Below are 21,101 nucleotides of genomic sequence, written 5' to 3' on the forward strand. Positions count from 1 at the left end.
GCAAAGGCACCCCTGGCCACCGCCTCCACCTGATCATCCAAAAGCAGAGCCAGGTCCATTAATACCCCCAAGCTGTGTACTTGCTCCTTCAAGGGGAGTGCAACCCCATCCAGAACCGGTAAAATCTCCTCATCCCAATTGGCTCTCCTCCTGACCAACAATACCTCCGTCTTGTCCGGATTCAATTTCAGTTTACTGGCCTACATCCAACCCATCACGGCCTCCAGTCCCCGATTCAGGACATCCACTGCCTCCCTAGGATCAGATGACAAGGAGAGATAGAGATGAGTGTCATCCACATATTGCTGACAACTCAGTCCAAGTCCCCGGATGACCTTTCCCAGCAGCTTCATGTAGATGTTAAACAGCATGGGGGACAAGACCGAACCCTGCGGGACCCCACAGGCCAATGGCCATGGGGCCAAGCAGTAGTCCCCCAGCACCACCTTCTGGACCCTCCCCCCAAGAAGGGATTGGAATCACTGAAATGCAGTACCTCCGATTCCCATATTCGAGAGGCGGCCCAGAAGGATATCATGGTTGATGGTATCGAATGCCGCAGAGAGATCCAGCAGAACCAACAGGGACGCATTCCCCCTGTCTAGTTCCTGGCGTAGGTCATCCACTAGAGCGACCAAGGGAGTCTCAGTCTCATACCCGGGGCGGAAGCCAGATTGAAAAAGGTCCAGCTAGTCCGTATCATCCAAGACCCTCTGCACCTTGCCCAAAAAGAGAAGGTTAGACACAGGTCTATAGATGTCCAGGTTGGAGGGATCAAGGGAGGGCTTTTTTAATAGTGGTCTTACCACCACCTCCTTGAGGCACGATGGCATCCTGCCCTCCCTTAATGAAGCATTAATTATCACCTCCAACCATCTGCCTGTCTCTTCCCTGGCAGCTTTTATTAGCCATGAAGGGCAAGGGTCAAGAGCGCACGATGTCGCCCACACACTGCACAGTATCTTGTCCACATCCTCAGGCCGCACCAACCAAAAAGAATCCAACATAACAGGACCAGATAGTACCAAAGGCACATCTGCCGGAACTGCCAAAACTCTGGAGTCCAGGTCAGCACGGATGCGAGCGACTTTATCTGCAAAGTTACAGGCAAACTGATCACAGTGAGCTGTAGATGATTCCTCCCCAATTACCTGGGGGACAATGACTGACATCAAGATCAATATGGGATCAATGGGAGCCAGTGTGGTGTAATGGTTAGAGTGCTGGACTAGGACCGGGGAGACCTGAGTTCAAATCCCCACTCAGCCATGATACTAGCTGGGTGACTCTGGGCCAGTCACATCTCTCTCTGCCTAACCTTCTTCACAGGGTTGTTGTGAGGAGAAACTTAAGTATGTAGTACACCGCTCTGGGTTCCTTGGAGGAAGAGCGGGATATAAATGTAAAAATAAAATAAAAAATAAAATAAAATATTGTGTGCACCAAAAAACTGCAAAGGGGAAGAGCTGATTTTCATCCATTTGGCCTTTCTCTTAGAGTCCCACAACACTCAGGAACATATTTTTGGCAGACCTAGTGAGCAGCAAAGGGAATGGGAAATCAGCAAAAGTGGCCCCTTCCTCACTGTGCATTTTACCAGAGTTGAAGAAAGATAATAAATATTAGCAATATTTAAAAGATGGAGACAACATGACTTAAGCACTGTGCTTAAGTGAATACAAGTGGAGGGAGGCACTGGGTCTGTGCCCCAATATGTTCCCATTGTGATGCATACGTCTAAATGTCTGAACAGATCCTATGTGCATTCAGCTGTAGACATAATTGGAGATTCTTCCTTTTTCAGGGTTTCCAGTCTTGCAGAGAGAGCCTATGCAACTTGTGTGCATAGGTCTATTTAGACCTTGAATGAATCTGTAGAAGTTGGGAGCAGGGACAGCTGGCATGACCCCAATTTCCCCAAAGAATTGTCATGAAAGGATTCATTCATTCACTTACATATTTTAGATTGTGAGCACCTTTGGGACATCCTCATCCTCATCACCAGAAGAGCTGGTCTTGTGGTAGCAAGCATGACTTGTCCCCTTAGCTAAGCAGGGTCTACCCTGTTTGCAAATGAATGGGAGACTAGAAGTGTGAACACTGTAAGATATTCCCCTAAGGAGATGGAGCTGCTCTGGGAAGAGCAGAAGGTTTCAAGTTCCTTCCCTGGCTTCTCCAAGATAGGGCTGAGAGAGATTCCTGCCTGCAACCTTGGAGAAGCCGCTGCCAGTCTGTGAAGACAATACTGAGCTAGATAGACAAATGGTCTGACTCAGTATATGGCAGCTTCCTATCTTTCTGTCTTCCTATCATCATCATCCACCCACCTGTTTACCTGTTTACCCATGTTGTATGTTAGAATAATGATCAAGTGATGCATATGCTGATTTCTTTCTGAAGGTGTGGATCAACCACTCATGCTGACTGTGTTGGCATGCTGCTTATTAAAGTTTCTGGCAGAAACCAACAGAGCCCAAGAGGCTGTAATGACTGTCAAAGCCTGAAAGAAACAGATGAGACTGACGGGGCTAAAACCATAACAGACTCTTCAACTTGTGCCATTGTGTCCCAGATTACCTATTTTATCTCTAACACTCCAGAGACCATCTATTGAAACTTAAATCTACTTATATAATGTGCTTTTAAAAATGGAATGAGTTACTTCTGCCAGGCACAGTCTTACACATTTGGAGCAAGTCCTCCTCACACTGAAGTATCACAGATAGGATTTTGTAAAAAGTAGTGGTGAGGTGGGGGTGGGGGTGATGGGGCTTTTGACAGAAACTCCTGTGAATTTAGTATGATGCAACTGAATAAGTTGTTGTGTGGGCAAAGGTACAGCTGGGGTTATCATAACATGGCTTCTGCTGTAGCTCTTACTGACTCCTCCATTGAGCTCACCAGTTTCCTCTCACCATAGGCTTCAAGATCCCACTAACAGTAACTACCCAAATTCATTATTTAAATATATTTTATATCCTGTCTTGCTTCCATTATAGTACTTAAGGCAGAATATGTAGGGTTCCCAGATCACCCAAGTAGGCCCGGACCAGATCTAGACTTGCTTAGTCTCAGCAAGGTGTCTGCAAAGTTCTCTCAGACCATGTGCCCTAGGACAGTGGATACAATTCCAATTCTTCTACTCTACATAATGAAAAAAATACTGCAAGTGCTGGCCTGACATGTCTTCTCCCAACCAGAAGGAGACCAGATTCTGCAATGATAGAGAAGGCTCATACTCTATACAAAACCAAAGGCCCCCAAACTGTTTCGTCTTATAACTTTGCATTGCTTTTTGTGGCAGAAAAAGGCTTGTATAGGGTCATAGACAGCTGGTCAGTAAAGGGTCCTGATCTGACTCACCTTCACCTTCTTCTCATTGCTTTATCTAGACTCATTTATCATTAGTACTGCAACAGTTCTCACTGGTGTTCTTAAAATTTTATTTATTACATTTATAGACCGCCCCATCCAAAGGCTCTGGGTGGTGCACAACGAATTTAAAAAGACATAAAAGAAACACCATCTAAAACACACTACTTAAAACAATATTAAAACAATTCAAAACAATTCAAAACCATTTAAAACCAATTAAAATACCCCCAAACAATGTAAAAACCTTGGAAGGCCAGGCCAAACAAATACGTTTTTAGGGCTCTCTTAAAGACCGACAGCAAGCCTAAACTGTGGATATCTGCTGGGAGTGCAATCCATAGGCCAGGAGCAGCTACAGAGAAGGCCTGGTTCCGAGTCGCCACCAGACATACAGGTGGTAAATGGAGACGGACCTCTCCAGATAACCTTAATGTGCGATGGGGATTATATAGAAGTTTTTAAAGTTGTTATTTAGCAAAGTGACAGACTAGGTCTATTTCTTCTGTCACATGAATCTAACCTAGTAAAGGCCTTTTTAGAAGCTTGATTCCAAATCAGAACAACACTATTTTGATTCCAGTCCAAAGCTGAATGCATAATAACATGCACACATGTTCTACATCTTTTATTTATTTCCCCATCTTCTTTTAGGAAATATTGTGTTGATGGCAGGTGCCATTTCCCCTGCTAATGAATTGGAACTAGGACCCCAAAAAACCCCACCTGCAAAGGTAGAAAAATTTGGCAAACGTTCTTGCAGTATGTTGCCTTAATACATTTAAATGATTTAATGGCAAGTAAAAGATTCCCTGCAACACACAATGTACATCTGAAGGGAGCAAAGAATGCCTGCCAACTGTGCTGTAAAATTCAAAATGGATTCCAAGAAGAGAGCACAGTGCCAGACAGCTTGTGCCATTGCTTCTACTTGCTATACTATTATTACTGCTCAACAGTCTTGAAGTCTGAATGACAGTGGTCTGAGCCCTTTCAAACAACAAAAAGAAGGTCAATTTTTGTAATGAGGAAATGGAAGTGGTGGTGCAGAGGATCACTGACCCTTACAGTTTCGTGTACGATAAAGAAGCAGTGAAGTGCTCAGGCAAATTATGGTGTAGGAACACAGTGACAACACCACCATGAAACACAACAGGGGAACAACTAACCCATTCTCTTGCATACATCCAGTGCATGAAAATCAAGGCTCCGTTTACCTTCCTTTTAACACTACAAAACAACATTGTATAACTTCCCACGGGGGTAAACAGCAGACAAAAATAAGAGCAGTTAACTCAGAAAAGACATTGTTCCCCATTCTTAGTTCCTATTCAAAGCCATAGGAGTTAAAACTTGCATGCTGGCTGAATTAAGAAAATAAAAAGCAGTGCCCACTGAAAAAAAGCGTTTTCATTGTTCCTTCAAGTTGAGCATATCTGAGAACTTTGAACCTTATTACAGCTACACAAACCAAGCTGCAAAGACCTCAAAATTGTTGTGGATGGTTTACTGAATAGATTTGCAAAAGGAAAAGGAAAAAGTTGATTTAACCATATTGCAAATTAGTTGGTTTCTATAACTCTATAGAGCAAGTTCCTACAAGAGATGGGGAATGAGCTCACAGATTAGGTCACTCACATCTGCTACCATGCTTCAGAAGTAATGAGGCTGTCCTCACGAGCAGCCAAGAGCAGGCTAAGGCAGCCAGGCCCACTCTTGGCTGCTTGTGCGCAGCAGCGGGAAGCAAGCAGCTGCCAGAGCCACAGTGGCAAACCTGCCTGCAGAAAGGAGCAAGCACTCCCTTCACCCATTTTTTATTGTCTGCCAGCCCCAGCTGCTTGCTGCTGGAGCTGGCAGGTTGCAGGGCTCCCACAGCTAGTGCCAGAGGATACCCACAATGCATTGTGCACTCTCACAGTGCATTAGGAGAGTTTCAGGGGCCTGGAACAACATGTTCCAGTCCCTAACCCTCCGTGTGGTCGGAGGAAGTGGAGGATCATCTGGGTGCATGATCTGCACACCCAGCACCCTCCATGGATCATCTGTGGGGAAGGGAAGGGAACAAAGCCTTACTCCCTGCCCTCCCACCAAGCCCTTCTCAAAGACTGTGAGAAAGGGCTCCGTGTGTGACTGACCAAGGTTCACATGCAATCTGCCCAATTTATGTTTTTGCACATTCATATGTGCATACACTCTAGGTCATATGTGCATACACTCTAGGTCACTCTAGGGTTTTTTTTCTCTATACGTCAGCAGGAATGTACAACTCCAAGATATAGGCTTGCATTCCACAGTGGAGTCAATGAATATTGTTCTGTTTGTCTGAATCTGAACCAGCCTTTAGGAACAGGATTGAAATCAAATGGATTGAATGCACTTAAATTATAATAAGACAGACACATTTTGAATTGAGTCTTTTGGTATTTCATCATTTCCTATTGCTTTTCCTCACAAGTGTTACCTGCTTGAGCTGAGTGGGTGAATTTTGTAGGCTCAGTTTGAGTAGGCTCAGATTGAATAGGTTCAGTTTGAAGCCTACTCTGGGAAGAGCAGAAGCAGCTTCAGGAGGTGAGCAAGCTTTTCTAAAATAGAACAACATCAAGCCTTTTCCCCTTCAAACTAACTAAGAAGAGGAGGGGGTATTTTGAGGACCTGGTTTCTCTTTGAGAGAGAAGTCCTAGTCTGTGTGTTTTTTATTTATTTATTTATTTATTTATCTATTTATTTATTTATTTATATACTGCCCTTCCAAAATGGCTTAGGGCAATTTACAACATTTGCTAGGGCTAGCATTTGCCAGGGCTAGCATTGGGGGCCCTGTGGCATCCAGTTTTTGTTTCTCCCTGCCTGGAGGGTATGGAGTCAGCTAGGGCTGTGGGAGGGCCCACATTCCTTTGAGTCACATTGCTGAGTCTGAGTTTGAAGCCTGCTCTCTACGTAAGAGGTGAAAGCCCGAGAGCATAGCAAACAGAGCTTAGCAGACAGGGATAGCCAACAGGATGGGTGAGCCAGAGTGCTTGGTTGATAACACAGAAATAGATATAGTGGGCATAATAGAAACATGGTGGAACAGTGAGAACCAGTGGGACACTGTTATCCCTGGATATAAACTCTACAGAAAGGACAGGGAGGGGTGCCTTGGAGGTGGAGTAGTACTGTATGTTAAAGAGGGGTTGGAATCTAACAAGCTAGAAAACCTAGGAGGACCAGAGTCCTCCACAGAAACCCTGTGGGTGACAATACAAGGACTGAAAGGGAATGTGCTACTGGGGATGTGCTATCACCTTCCAGATCAAAACAGACAGTGTCTGTGAGTTGCAGAAGGAAATTCAGGGAGGCGTCAAGGAGAGGCAGGGAAGTAATAAAGGGTGATTTCAATTACCCTCACATAGACTGGGTACATTCACACTCAGGTAATGACAAAGAGATAAAATTGCTAGATATGCTGAATGACTGTGCCCTAGAACAGTTGGTCTTGGAACCAACCAAAGAGAAGGTGACCTTGGACTTAACCCTGTGTGGCACCCAGGACCTGGTGTGTGATGTCAGTGTCATCGACCCTTTAGGGAACACTGACCATAATGTGATCAAAACCAACAAGATTAAGTTCAACAGAGTCAGATGTATAGTCCTGTAGAAGGAAAATATAAAAGATAAGGAAAATCAAATTCAAAAATATGAGCTGTGGGAAACCTGGTATATTCAGCAGACGTGTGAGGAGAGAATCACCAAGGAAATCTAACACAGGCACTTTGAATTTCAGAAGAGGCAACTTCTCCAAAATGAGGAGTATGGTGAAAAGAAAGCTGAAAGGGAAAATCAGGAGAGTCACTTTGCTCCAGAATGCATGGAGTATGGTGAAAAGAAAGCTGAAAGGGAAAATCAGGAGAGTCACTTTGCTCCAGAATGCATGGAGTTTACTCAAAATCACAATACTAGAAGCCCAGTTAGATTGTATACCCAAAAGGAGGAAAGGTACCACTAAGTCCTAGAGGATGCCAGCATGGCTAACAGGTAACATCAAGGAAGCCATGAAAGGGAAGAAGACTTCCTTCCAAAATTGGAAGGCCTGACTAAATGAAGAGAACAGAAAAGAACACAAACTCTGGCAAAAGAAATGCAAGATGACAATAAGGGAGGCGAAAGGAGAGTTTGAGGAACATTTAGCTAAAAGAATCAAGGGGAATAACAAAAACTTCTTTAAATATATCAGATGCAGGAAACCTGCCAGGGAGGCGGTTGGACCATTAGACAATGAGGGAGTGAAAGGGATCATTAAGAAGGATATGGAGGTTGCAGAGAAGCTAAATGAGTTCTTTGCGTCCATCTTCACGGCAGAGGATACTGAGCATATACCTGTTCCTGAACCAGGCTTTTCAGGGATGGAGGCTAAAGAACTGAGTCAGATAGAAGTGACAAGAGATGATCTAAACTGTCTGGAAAAACTGAAAACTAGCAAATCGCCAGGGCCAGATGGCATCCATCCAAGAGTCCTCAAAGAACTCAAATGAGAAATTGCCAACCTCCTTGTTAAAATATATAACTTATCCCTGCACTCAGGCTCTGTATCGGAGGACTGGAAAGTAGCAAATATAATACCAATTTTCAAAAAGGGATCCAGGGGCGATCTGGGAAATTACAGGCCGGTTAGCTTAATGTCCGTTCCAGGCAAAAATTGATGGAAAGCATCCTCAAGGATAAAATTGTAAAACACATAGAACAGGCCCCGCTGGGAGAGAACCAGCAAGGCTTCTGCAAAGGAAAATCTTGCCTCACCAACCTTTTGGAGTTCTTTGAGAGTGTCAACAAGTGTGTGGATCAAGGTGATCCAGTTGACATAGTATACCTGGATTTCCAAAAAGCTTTCGACAAAGTTCCTCATCAAAGACTCCTGAGAACACTTGGCAGTCATGGGATAAGGGGACAAGTACATGTGTGGATTGCTAACTGGTTGGAAGACAAGAAACAGAGGGTAGGTATAAATGAATGGCAAGAGGGAATGAGCCTGGTCCCTCCATCATTTCCAGGAGGAGGAGGAGGAGACAGAGGCAAGCTGCCCATTGCCTCCTTTTCATTCCATGGAAAAGTGAAAAAGAACAAGGAAAGGACTAGGAATGAAGTGGGAGCCAAGAGTGAGCTACTTCTGATTCTTCACTAGCAATTGCTCTGCTGCACATCTGTGACTGACATCACCAGTTTTGATAGCAGCACAAAAAGAGCAGCCCTTGCATCAGGAACCAAATCATCATTTATAGCATTGTTTCCTATGAGAACATAGGTTCTGAATTAAGATGCTTTGATTTAAGACACAGTTTTCAAGACTCAATTATGTCATAAATCTGGGGACTTCCTGTACTTCATAAGCATGGTAGCAAATGTATGTGTGTCCCTAACGGTTGGTCCCATTCCCCAACTCACGTAGGAAATTGTTCCATGGAATTGTGAAAGTTAGGATATGGCTGAATCAAGGCTCGCTTGCTTATTTATTTATCTATCTATCTATCTATCTATCTATCTATCTATCTATCTATTTATTTAAAATAGATTATTGCAAATCTATTCAATCAACCATTGACTTACCATTTCAGTCAAGTGAGCTGATTCTGCTATATACTACTATACCATAATGTATGACATAATCAGATAATATAGCATGATATACTTTAAAAGAACAACACTGGAGGTGTTACCATTGTTGGGAATATATCATCTACATTTTCTAATAGGCTGGCACATTAAGATGTTTTTAGAATTCCCAATGTCATAACCACCATTATAGAACTTGCTCTCAAATGTCTTAAGATAGTCCCTTGTAGTCATGGATGTCCCTGATGTGTTCCTAATATTTAAGCTTTCCTTCTTTCTCCTAATGTCCACACCAAGTCCTTATAATAAACACTTTGTATTCCTAGATTTGCCAGCAACTGTATCAACTTGTTGCTAGAGACCATAATCATACCAACAATAACTAGCAAGGCTGACTTGGGTCAGTTGCATTTGCAACTCAGATGTTAAGGGGGACAACTGAATGAGAGATTATAACAACTGAAGTGTTATGGAAAGGCTTCACTTTCATACCGTGTTTCCTTGCTTCCTAAATAGAATTACACTGAATAAAGAATGACACTTATTTATGCTGATGTTGATTATAGGAAACTATTCTGAATAGCATTTCAGGCAAAAATGTTTTTGTGGGACATCATTGAAAACACTTCAGCAAAGGATTTAGATGGATTGATGTAACAACTGAAATTACTCCACCTCTACAAATCTGAGGAATAAAAACAAAATTCCCATAATGCTTCAAAACTTGTTTATGCACCACATTAGGGCTGAGTTTAGTTCCATCTCAAAAACTGTTTCATAGCATTAATACCTAGCCAAATATTTCTAAATCACTTCTGGAAAATAAAAAAGAAACATAATTATTTGGTTATTGGTGTAAGATGCACAATCCAAGTAATGTTACTTTGCGCCTTGTGAAATCTTTATGCACACAATTCACGACCAGAGGACCAGGAAACAGTGGCTGCATTCACATGTAATCTGGAACTGCAGGTCCAATGGGCCCACGGTTCCACTCCCCTCTTCCTCCCTCTGAATTCGAACATCATAAAGAGCTCACTCTCTGCAGTCAGAGGCTTCCTGGGCTTCCTTCTTGACTGAAGGACAGCCCCGGCAGCCAATAGCAGTTGGAGTGAGGGAGGAGCTTCCTCCCTCAACTTTGGTTGTGAAACAGCCAGGTTGTGGTGCCACATTTGGATGAAATACTGGCACCACTAATCCAGAGGTCCAGGAGGTGAAACACACTACAAAACAAAGGTACAAATCAGAATCTGGGGAGGGAAACCATGGGTCCATTTTCTGTCAGAACTGCAGTTGCCCGCATTCGGACCTACACAAATTGAAACAGGAGACCCCTTCAACTCCTTTTTCATGTTATGTGTAAATGCAGCCAGTGAAAATGACATGGCTAACAGTTAAAAGGGGGATTGGGCTCAGGGGAAGTGTACCCTCTGAGCACAAATGCCCCTCAGCATGTGATCCTTTTGGAAGCAAGGAGGCAGCCCCCCTTGCTGCTGAAGGGATCGTGAAGGGAGAGGAAATGGGACCTGTCCTCAGAGCCCAATTTGTTCTCTCCTTATGATCCATTTGAGGATGAAGGGGTTGGTGCACTTTAGTCTTGAAAGGAAACATTTTTCTTTTTTGAAAGAAAGGGAAGGACAGATAGAATCACTATTCCACCCAGCAAACACAACCCTTCCCCGCTTAATGGACTTGGGAATCGTGTGTGCACTCTAACCTCTGGAAATTGTGACATTTCCCAGCAACATAAGAAAAGTATTAACACACACTTCTCTTTCAGAAAGGTTGGGAGGAGGGGAAGGGGCTGTTTTAACCCCCACCATTTTTCTGAAAGGGTAGAGGACAATTTGGCAAGTAGATTCCAAAAATGAATATATCCTGACAATGTCTGCACATGGTCAATCCACCTTACAAAAAAAGACAAGACATTCTCAGGTGCCCTTTTCATAAACATTTAAGGCCACACCATATTTATTAAAATGTATTGAATTTTAACTGAACCCTATCCACCATAAAGCTACCTTGTGTGTGGCATTTTTAAAAAAAAATCTTTTAAAATGTTATATGCCACAAACACTGTAAGGCTATACAAGGTATAAAACGATTTAATGGTAATTGCAAGATATGTATAATTTCGGATTCTAAAATAGTTACATCACAATTAAGGAAACACATACCCTGGTAGAAAGAGCACAGTAGTATACAATACCTGTAGTCGTTGAGCCCTTTTAAAACATAGATGGTGTTTTAGAAATAATTTATCCTCTTATTAGCATAACTAAGCTGAGATTTCTATGCCTATAATGACTTCGTTTTCTACCCTCTGTCTAAAAAAGGCATATGCTACTGACACAGTTTGATTCTCTTCCTCATAAGTAATCTCCAGCTCTTACATTATGTTTTTTCCATAGGGGAAAACACTTATCCACAGCATGTTTTTAAAACAGCCATTAAATTAGCTGCTTCGACTGGATTTGATTCCAAGCACTCTTACAGAATAAGGCTGGGAAAGCTCAAAGCACAATCTCACAGTTTTGTGTCCGCTTTTTAAATATGTCTCAGGGCTGCCTCTCATGTTACAAGTCTCACACAGGTAGAAGAATGCATGCATTTTGGAATGGACATAGCCAGAGTGTCTTGGGGCAGCGGGGGGGGGGGGGGGGTTGGCCAACATGCTTGCCCGGAGACAATCCTTTGCTTTCCAGATACATATATTAGGCTAGAAAAAGAAATACTACTGTGGCTTTCACCGTTTACCAAACTGTAATGCAATGTAAAGATCAGCATGTCCTGAACTATCCCAGCTTCAGGATTCATTCCATCAGCTCCTAAAGAGGCCAACAACAGTGAGAGCCAAACTAGGAAAAGCTTTATTTATATTTACATTTAATATCCTGCTCTTTTTCCAAAGAGCCCAGAGCGGTGTACTATATACTTAAGTTGCCCTTCCATTTTTGTTCTTTTAAATAACAGACTTGGAGAGGGATCTTGATTGGTTTGGGACCACAGCATGGAAAGAAGGGATTAACTCCCCCACCCCCACCGCCCCATGCCCATGAAAGTCCCCCTTCCAGCTGCCATTTGTCCTGAAAGGGAAACTGCCTTTGGCAGTTCCTGATCTGTCATCCCCGAGGATCATGAAAGAAATGTATGCCTTGAGATAAAGACAGAAGAGAAATCCAGCTCAGGGCGCACAGACCATTTACTTCTGAAGAGACCGCCAAAAGCCTGGAGACATTCTGTATTTATATTATTTTGCCTTTTATATATTTTGTTTTAGTATTTTAAATAACTAACAACAAAATAAATAAATAAATAAATAAATAAAGCTAACAAAGTCTCTGACAGTATAAGCAAATATGAGCTTTATGAGGGAACATTTGCTTATCCAAAGTTTAACATAAGAACTGTTTCCAACATATGAGTTCTTGTATTGCATTTTAAGATTCAAGAACTGAATTAGGCTTTTAAAAAACAGCCTAAAGTCTACATTTGTCTTGCTTTGGAAAGCTCAGATACAACTTCAAGTTTCTAACACAAAAATCTTGGTCTGGCCTATTACAATTAGTTGAGAAGAAGCATATGAAGCCTCAAAAATAATTCCTTTTTTTTTCCATTCCAGAGAAAACTGGCTGCTCTCCAGTTCTTTTAGCAGTACATGAACCCACTATCGCAAAAAGTTTTGTATGTTAACTTTTTCCTGGAATTAGAATGTCTTGTTTTTGATAGAGGCCTCTTTCATCAACACAAGAATACCTCCTGCTTTTTCATTTAACACATGCTATTCTCTCTGTTATCAGTCCTTCAGATCTGAAGTCTTAACTATAATTCATATATGTCTAGAAATTTCATCTCTGCATAGCTATCAAAAAGTATAAACCACTCTGATATTTACTTACCCAGAAAAAAAGTTCTGTTAAATGTTATTATTCTGTGTTATACGTATTTATAGAAACAAATAACCTAGGCTCATTGTTCAGGAATAAAGAAGTTGGAAGAAATTCTATAGGAGAAATAGGGAACTAAAAGTTCACTGTGTGACTAAGAATACAGTGGAAAATTAAAAAAAAATGATTAAAATTATTATTGCCCAAAAATCAGATGAAGAAACAAAATGTAGCATTACTAGTTGTTTATGTTAAAGTCAGAGTATATTCAATCTATTCCATAACTCACAATGTAGATGTCAGTTTGTTTGAAACAGAAGAGAAGTTTTCAGGGAAATTCAGTTTTTATAGTTTTTCTGCTGCTTTTATCAAATAGTAAACAGGGATGTGCTTGAAATGCGATTCGGCACCCTAATCGTGGGCACATCCCTTTAAAACCGAGAGCTTACACATCCCCTTTAACATGCAGGAGAGCAGGTCCATACCTGCTCCTCCTCCATTCGCCATAATGTTCCTCCTCCAAAATGGCGATGCTCCCTCCAGCTATGACCATGTGCCGGTGGGGCATTTTCCAGCTGCACATGCCATGTGTTGAAGGGGCTGTGTAAGCCCTCAGTTTTAAAGGCATGTGCCCGAGATTCAGATGCTTAATCAAGTTTTGAGCACATCCCTAATAATAAATAATCAAGTTGAAGTAATAGGGGAATTGTATATGGTGCTGGGGGAAGAAAATTACATGTAGCTTCTTTTCCTCTTCTTTTCCCACATAGGGAGTTATGGGCAAAACTTGAAAATATTTTTAAAATTTGTAAAAAATCAGAGGAAGGTCCAATCGATCTGAGGTTTGGGTAGTAGGTGGAACACAAGCTCAGCTTTCATCCTAGCTACTTTTCGAGGTCCGAACCAGTCCAAACCAGTTTGGTTCGGATCCAAACCTAACCAAAGGGCGGTTCGGACAAAACCAAAACCAAACCACCACCCCCAGTTCGGGCCCGGTTCGGATCCGAACCAAACCGGGCGAACCAGTTTTATGCACATCCCTATTACAAAGCATAGAAATTGAATAAATAAAACAAATAATAAAATAAATGTTGACTGTTTAATGTATATGATAAGTAGTCTATTGTTTCTGATATGTGACCATGAGCCATCTTGAGTATATTTGAATAACTGGACCCATAGTCTTTGACCTTATGACTCAATAGCTCCTTTTCAGATATTCTAGTGGGGCTATGATGCACAATTGAGGAAATCCTAAACCTTAATTCTTTATGCCTATAAACATGGCATGTGTGTTTCTACTTGTTTCTATTTAATTTACGGGGGGCAGAATTATATAGCTATATTTTACTACTATGGATTCCTTTTTCTTTTACCTCTTTAGAATTCAGGGCCTTAACTCAATGTGGATGAAGCTGAAATGTGGACTAAGTGGAAAAAGTTCAATTTACTTCCATTGTATTTTGATTAGATTAGCACCTTGATTGGGGTGCTGGGGTGCTATTTTGCTTAACCATATATTAACATCACTGCTTTCAGGATTAGTTGGGGTTTTTTTTAACCCATTGGCTACTATATCATGAGAAAAATGCTGAACAAAACTATGCAGCCACAATTTTAATATTAGCTGAATATTAGTCAAATATTTAGAATGGACACCATTTCCAGTTTTATTTCAATGTAATTAACTATTTAATATTTTAACTTTATACTGGCGGCTCTTTCCTTTTACTGTCACTGAGCAAACAGGGCTTATGTATTCTCTGAAATCTGGTGTGGTAGGAGACAATTTGTTACTGCTTTCTAAGGTCCCTAAAGACATCAATTAACTAAAAACATGGGTAGTGACAGTGCAAACAGGAAGAGTTAACCCCCTACAGTTATTCTTTATATAAGGCAATCCACCCACCTCATTCCCTCCCTTTCCATCCCCTTCATTTTCCTTTCTAATGAACCGGGATAGATACTTCTTTCTACTGAGATGCTCTACTACAATGACAATTCTCTGGCTCTCCCCAGGTGATTTACTTTTCAAGCATTGCCCACTTATTGATCGTTCCTCTGACAAATTTCAACACATACATAGTCCTGACAAACATTTCTGTAGATGAATCCCTCCTGCCGTTCAAAGAGGAGGATTATTTTTATGCAGTATATTTCAATAAACAACTCCATGTGCTAAGCCAATTTCAAACAAACTACATGACAGTTCAGGGAGGGAAGAAAAGATCTTCATGTCTCATCATATTCCTAGGGAGAGCACCTCTGGAGACCTCTCAAATGCTATTTAAAAATTATTATTCTTTTTGATATTTTTCTTTACCTCAGAACCTGCTGTGTTTCCACTGATACATTTTGGTGAGTTAAGAGCAAATACAAGAGGTAAGAGAAGACATAAGGAAAGACATATTTCTGGTGTTTATGCCCAAGCAGATCAGCATGCTAGAGCTAGTCTTACTTTTCCACTTTACCTCTAGTGCTGATCTGGAAAAGAGGAGAAGTCAAAAGTAGAAGAGAGGACAACAAGCAAAGACGGTCCAGGCAACTCTGAAGAATTCCAGGGTAAGTAGGAAGGGATTGGTGAGAATCTCACTGGGATTAGGCATAGGTGAGTGATCAGCACCAACATTAGGACCAGGGGCTGTCAGAGCTGGGTAGTGTTCAGCAGCTGCTAGGTGGCACAATGCTGGAAGCCAGTACCAAGAAAGCCAAGCAACAAGCTGGGGTTCAAGCCAGTGATCAGAGGTTAAGTGAATAGCCAGTCAGAAATCAGGGGATAAACCAGTGGCCAAGGGTGAGCAGATAGTCAGGAATCAGGGATTGTATGTGTATGTGTATGTGTATGTGTATGTGTATTTTATTTTATTTTATTTTATTTTCTCCCCTCTCATTTTTAAAAAACTGATTAATGTTATGACTTTCTGTTGTATTACTTATTATTTGAAATAAAGGGGGGAAATGTTTGTAAAAAGGAATCAAGAGTAAGCCAGTAGCCACAGGTCAGGAACACAGCAGGAGTCAAGCCAAGCATACAGATCTTCCTGCTACAGGGGGAGCCAATGGTGATCCCACAGGCAGGGGCCAATAAGTTGCTCTGTGACTCTTTAATATCTTTATATACACACAGCCTAAAGGCTTTAAAAACTACAGTGCAGCATGTTGCCACAAGGGACAGCAACATGTAGATCCTCAGACTAGGCAGAACATGACAGACTAGAGCTTATTGAAATTGGTACCAGGAAGTGATGGAAGGCCACACTGGCCATTGACCAGCCAAATGATAAAAGAAACCAATTTATCAAGGCCAGATTCTCCAGAATTTGATGTTGGGCAAAATGCCTTTTTAATACTGCAGGTAGAGTATCAAAACAGCTAAAGTCATTACTCTCATCACCACATTGTACAGAAAATTAAAATATGCTTTATATCCCATTTGTTCTGTCAACAAATTCAGAAAAACCAAGTTAGTTAGTGATATTGCACCATTAAATATTAATCAAAGGAGATTTATGGTGTCTAATGTAAAGATATATTTCCTCAGTTGCAGGGAATGACATATTTTTATAATTAAATTCAAAGCATATTGGAAATAGAGGAATGCTGTTTAACCCTCTTCCCTCCCACACAAACTAAGACTCCATTGCTGGTCACACTTATGTACCAAAATCAGTACATAGTCATCTGAGAAATGTACGATGAAAATGTATATATCTCAAATAAATGTTGACTAGATTACACCCTCATATTCTTATGAAGTCAACCATTTAGTGTTATTAGTTGTTTAGATATCCTTTAAAATTGTAAACTGCCCTGAGATTTTGTATAGAGCGGTATAAAAATACAATAGACAGACAGACGGATAGATAGATAGACGGATAGATTCATTCTATGGTAGCAATATCACAGTAGCTTGCAGCCAAAAATGTTTATTATATGGGACTGGAAATGGGAAGTGCCATGTAAGTGAGGTAATGGTTAATCACTATAGGCTCTATCCTGAGCAGTCCCCTATGGAGAGTAGCAACCCACCAGGGCTGCTATGCAACTTCAAAAGCAGCCCCAACGATGTAGGAACTACTGCTGCCTGCCTTTAAAGTACTCCCAAGAGCTTTGGAAAAGAGCATTGCACTGCTGCTTGGAAACAATTTAAAAGCATTCCACAGCAGCCCTGTTTCTGTACCTTCAGTGCTGCCTTAGAAGCTGCACAGCAGCCCTTGTGGTTGCTACTGTCAGTGGGGAGCTGTGCAGAATGTAGCACATTATTCACTAGAAAATCACATGAACTCAGATGGATATTGGAGGGGTAGGGGTGGGGGCTAGAGCCATGAATGAAGGGGCCTGAGGAAGAAATAGGAAGGAAAAAATGCTTCAATAATTATATTTTACCTTACAGTGATTACCAAACACTACAAACGCTCCTTCCAGTGTGGTATTTTTCTCCACAAGGGAGCTCTAGGAATTTTCAGCATGGAGGAAGACACGTGAAATGCATTGTCAGAACTGAATTCCACATGGATTTTCAGTTTCAGTGAAATGCTTTCCACATATATTCCTCTATGTGAGTCATTAAAGAAAGCACTCCTGTAGAGGGAAATGTTACATTAGAATCAGCTCAAAGTAAACAGGATAACTGAAAGCACACACATATTTCTCCCCATCATTTGTTGCAGGAGTTTTGCCTAAAAGGCAATGCTTCCTGAGGCCCTGAATTCAGTCTGCATGTTTTTAATCATAACTGAGATGATATTAATAAACTACATTCAAGGGGAAAAAATGCAACATCCTTATTGTTATTTGTACTGTTACTCTGCTTCATGCCCGCCATAAGCAGATAGAATGTTTAGACTGAAAAACATTGGAGTGAGGAGTACCTTAATAATATTTCAATCACAAAAATTGCAAGTCAGAATCCCCTTTCTTGATTGCTATGTCTGCGACAGGAGGGATAAATAAGATAGCATGGGCTTTCTATATTTTTATATATTTTTTCTCTCTGATATTACATCTCCTGCTACGAGTGGCAGATTATGAAACATGACCTTAACTAAAAACTGCTGAAGCTGCACTTACATGGGACTAAGAATTCATAATACATTACTTCCTGCCTTTGTTAAATACATGCTTCATCTTCAGAGCTTGTTCTGTTTTCAAAATCACTGCTTTCAGTGAGTTGTTTGCTCTTTTGTTATTGAATAGATTAGATTTTTTTAAATTCACATATTTAGCCAAAGCTTACCATACCTTTCATGTAAAGCCAATAAGTTGCTCTGTGACTCTTTAATATCTTTATATATACACAATAAAATGGCCCACCCCCAAGGCCACCCCTTTACCAGTAGAGCTTCAAGCCTACCCAAACCAGGCTTGGTTTGAAACAAACTGGGCCTGGTTTGAGTGTGCACAAAACTGGACTGGACCCAGTTCAGCTCTAGTCCAGTTCGATTCGAGTCTGATTCAATTCCTTACTGGATTCCCCTTTACTAGTAAGTTTCAAGCCGGACCCCTTTGAGCCAAGCGGCTCAAAGGTGAGCAGCCCAAAGGCGAGCTAGTCCGCACACCCCTACTGCTAATCCCAATTGGTAGACCAGTTCTCCCCGGAAAAACAGGTATCAAAATGGCACTCGAAACAGTAGGGCGGTATAGAAATTGGTGTTGTTTTCAAATCTGATGAGGATTTGCTCTACCCTTTCAGCTAAATCATTGATAAAAATATTGAAAAGTACTGGGTTCAGGACAGATCCCTGTGTAACCCCACATGAAACCTCCCTTCAATTTGATTAGTGCTTTTCGAGTACAGTGTCCAACCAGATATGAGCCTGTCTGATGGTATTATCATCTAGCTTGCATTTGATCAGTTTGCTAACCAAAATATGATGGGAAACTTTGTCAAAGATTAGTCTGGCAGATTTACTGTATTACTTACAAATCCATTTCCTGGTATTACTGTTTCCTGGATCATCCTCCCCCCAGCCCATCCCATTTTAAGACTGGGACGACATTAGCCAGTCTCCAGTATTGGGCATTTCCCTCATTTCCCAGGATTTCTCAAAGATGATAAGAAGTTCTGAGAGTATGTCACAAGACCCTTTAGTATCCGAGGATATAATTAATCTTGCCCTGAAGATTTGAGCTCAGTTATGGTAGATAAATATTTTACATGCAATTTTATGGATAATGATTCATAAAAAGAACTGTTCTTTTAAAAATATTCAGAGGAACAAATGAACACAGACTAGAGGCCACATACTGCATGCATGCTTCTGTCACAGTGCACTAAACAACTCCATATCAATCTTGTTACAGCCATTTTGATGGCTGTTTTAACTATTCTAATTGTTTTAACTGTTTTTAAATGTTTTGTTTTAATTGTGGTATTTAAATTGTGTGGTATTTAAAGTTTGTAGCTGGCCTAGAGGTTACCCCAGGCAGCTCACATCATCTGGCGCACCGGGAGCCCTCCTCTCCTTGCTGCACCAGACCTGAGGAACCCAACATTTTTACCCAGCATTTTACTGAGGAAGAACAAACTGTGGGTCCATGGGGTTCCTGTGGGTTCTTTCTACCTTAGAAGGCGATCATCTGTGTGATCGCTGCCAGGTAGCTGGGCTTTCCTCTAGCCCACCACCATTTTGAGCACTGAGCTGGGAGGGAGGAATGGCCGCACTGAGTGGGGCAGCTGCTCTACTGAGAGTAGCTGCTCCACTGCTGGCACGGGGCACACTAGGATGTGGGAGGACTTCCTCCTCCCAATCCCAGCTCTGGACTCTGCTGTGAGGGCACTTGTGTGGGCACACAGCACGACGGAGCCCAAGACAGCTGCAGCGCGTCTGTGGGGAAAGACAGGCAACCTCCTGAGGTCATGTGGATAACCTCAATATATACATATAATACATATATCTTGAATTGCAATCCTGACCCCCCTCAGGATTCACACTACTTACGTGAGATTGTACATAGTTCCTCTTTTAGAAGGAGATAAAGCAGAAGTCGAGCAGTTCCACCTTTTCTTTGCCACCTGAAAAATTATGTTACTGTTTTCTTCCTCTTCCTTCAAAAATACCTGAAAAAAATGTTTTGGCTGTTCAACACTCCTTGCCAATCTCAGCTCATTCTGAGCTTTAGCGTATCCCTTCAGGTTTAAACTACTTATATGTTTTCATCCTTGGTGACTTGCTTGTCCTTTCCTCCATTTATTATACATGTCCTTTTATTAGTTTCAACTCATAATTAAGCTTTGTGTGCAGCCACATTGGCCTTTTTAAAGGCTTTCCATTTTTATTAGTGGAATTGTTTCTGACTGTGCCTTTAATAACTTTTTCAGGAACTTGCACCCATCTTGGGCTCCTTTTGCTACAATCACCTTAAGCTTTCCAGAAGTTCAAGAATTCTAGGATTACATGGTCACTTTCCCTCAGTATCCACTGTTTCAACCCCACTAACCAATTCTTCCTTATTGATTAGGACAAAGTCAAAGATAACTGATCCCCTCATTCCATCCACCACCTTTTGAAAGACAAAGTTATCAGCAAGGCATGCCAGGAGTTTGTTAGAAATCCCAGACTTTGTAGAGCCCAAAAGATATTAGAGTAGTTGAAGTCTCCAAATACTATTAGATGATGCTTTCTTGAAACATCTGTAATTTGTTTCAGGAAAGCACCATCTACATCTTCTTAATATGGCAGCCTTTAGTAGATTCCAGCTAATGTTGTTTTTAATTATCTCATTATGAAAGTGTGCTTATTTTAAGAGATATCTAGTCCAAAATGGAATGATAAAATAGCTTGTTGCCACACTGCAATTCCTTACAATAAAGATAAATACTAACTTTGGCTTGTAGCACTCCCTATTGTACAGAACACTGATAGGGTTTCCCCCCGCTGAAATAGCTTTTTCCCCCAAACGGTATTTTGAGTGCTTTTGTCATTACATGCAATTTTATGGATAATGATTCATAAAAAGAACTGTTCTTTTAAAAATATACAGAGGAGCAAATGAACACAGACTAGAGGCCACGTACTGCACGAATGCTTCTGTCACAGTGCACTGCAAATGAAAAGACACGCTCTCTGTTTCCACAATCTGAAATGCTTCTCTTTCACAGTGATTAATTTTGGCCTCTTAATCATACAAGTGAGAGTGCATTTTATCTTTTAATTTATTCTGACTGCTGAAATGCGCCAGCTGCATAATGGGAAGTTTGTTGCCTTTCATCTGAATTCTTATCTTTATTAAATCACTAGTATTATTACACCAAAT

This window comes from Hemicordylus capensis, chromosome 6, assembly GCF_027244095.1.
Source record: "Hemicordylus capensis ecotype Gifberg chromosome 6, rHemCap1.1.pri, whole genome shotgun sequence".
In the NCBI taxonomy this organism is placed as follows: domain Eukaryota; kingdom Metazoa; phylum Chordata; class Lepidosauria; order Squamata; family Cordylidae; genus Hemicordylus; species Hemicordylus capensis.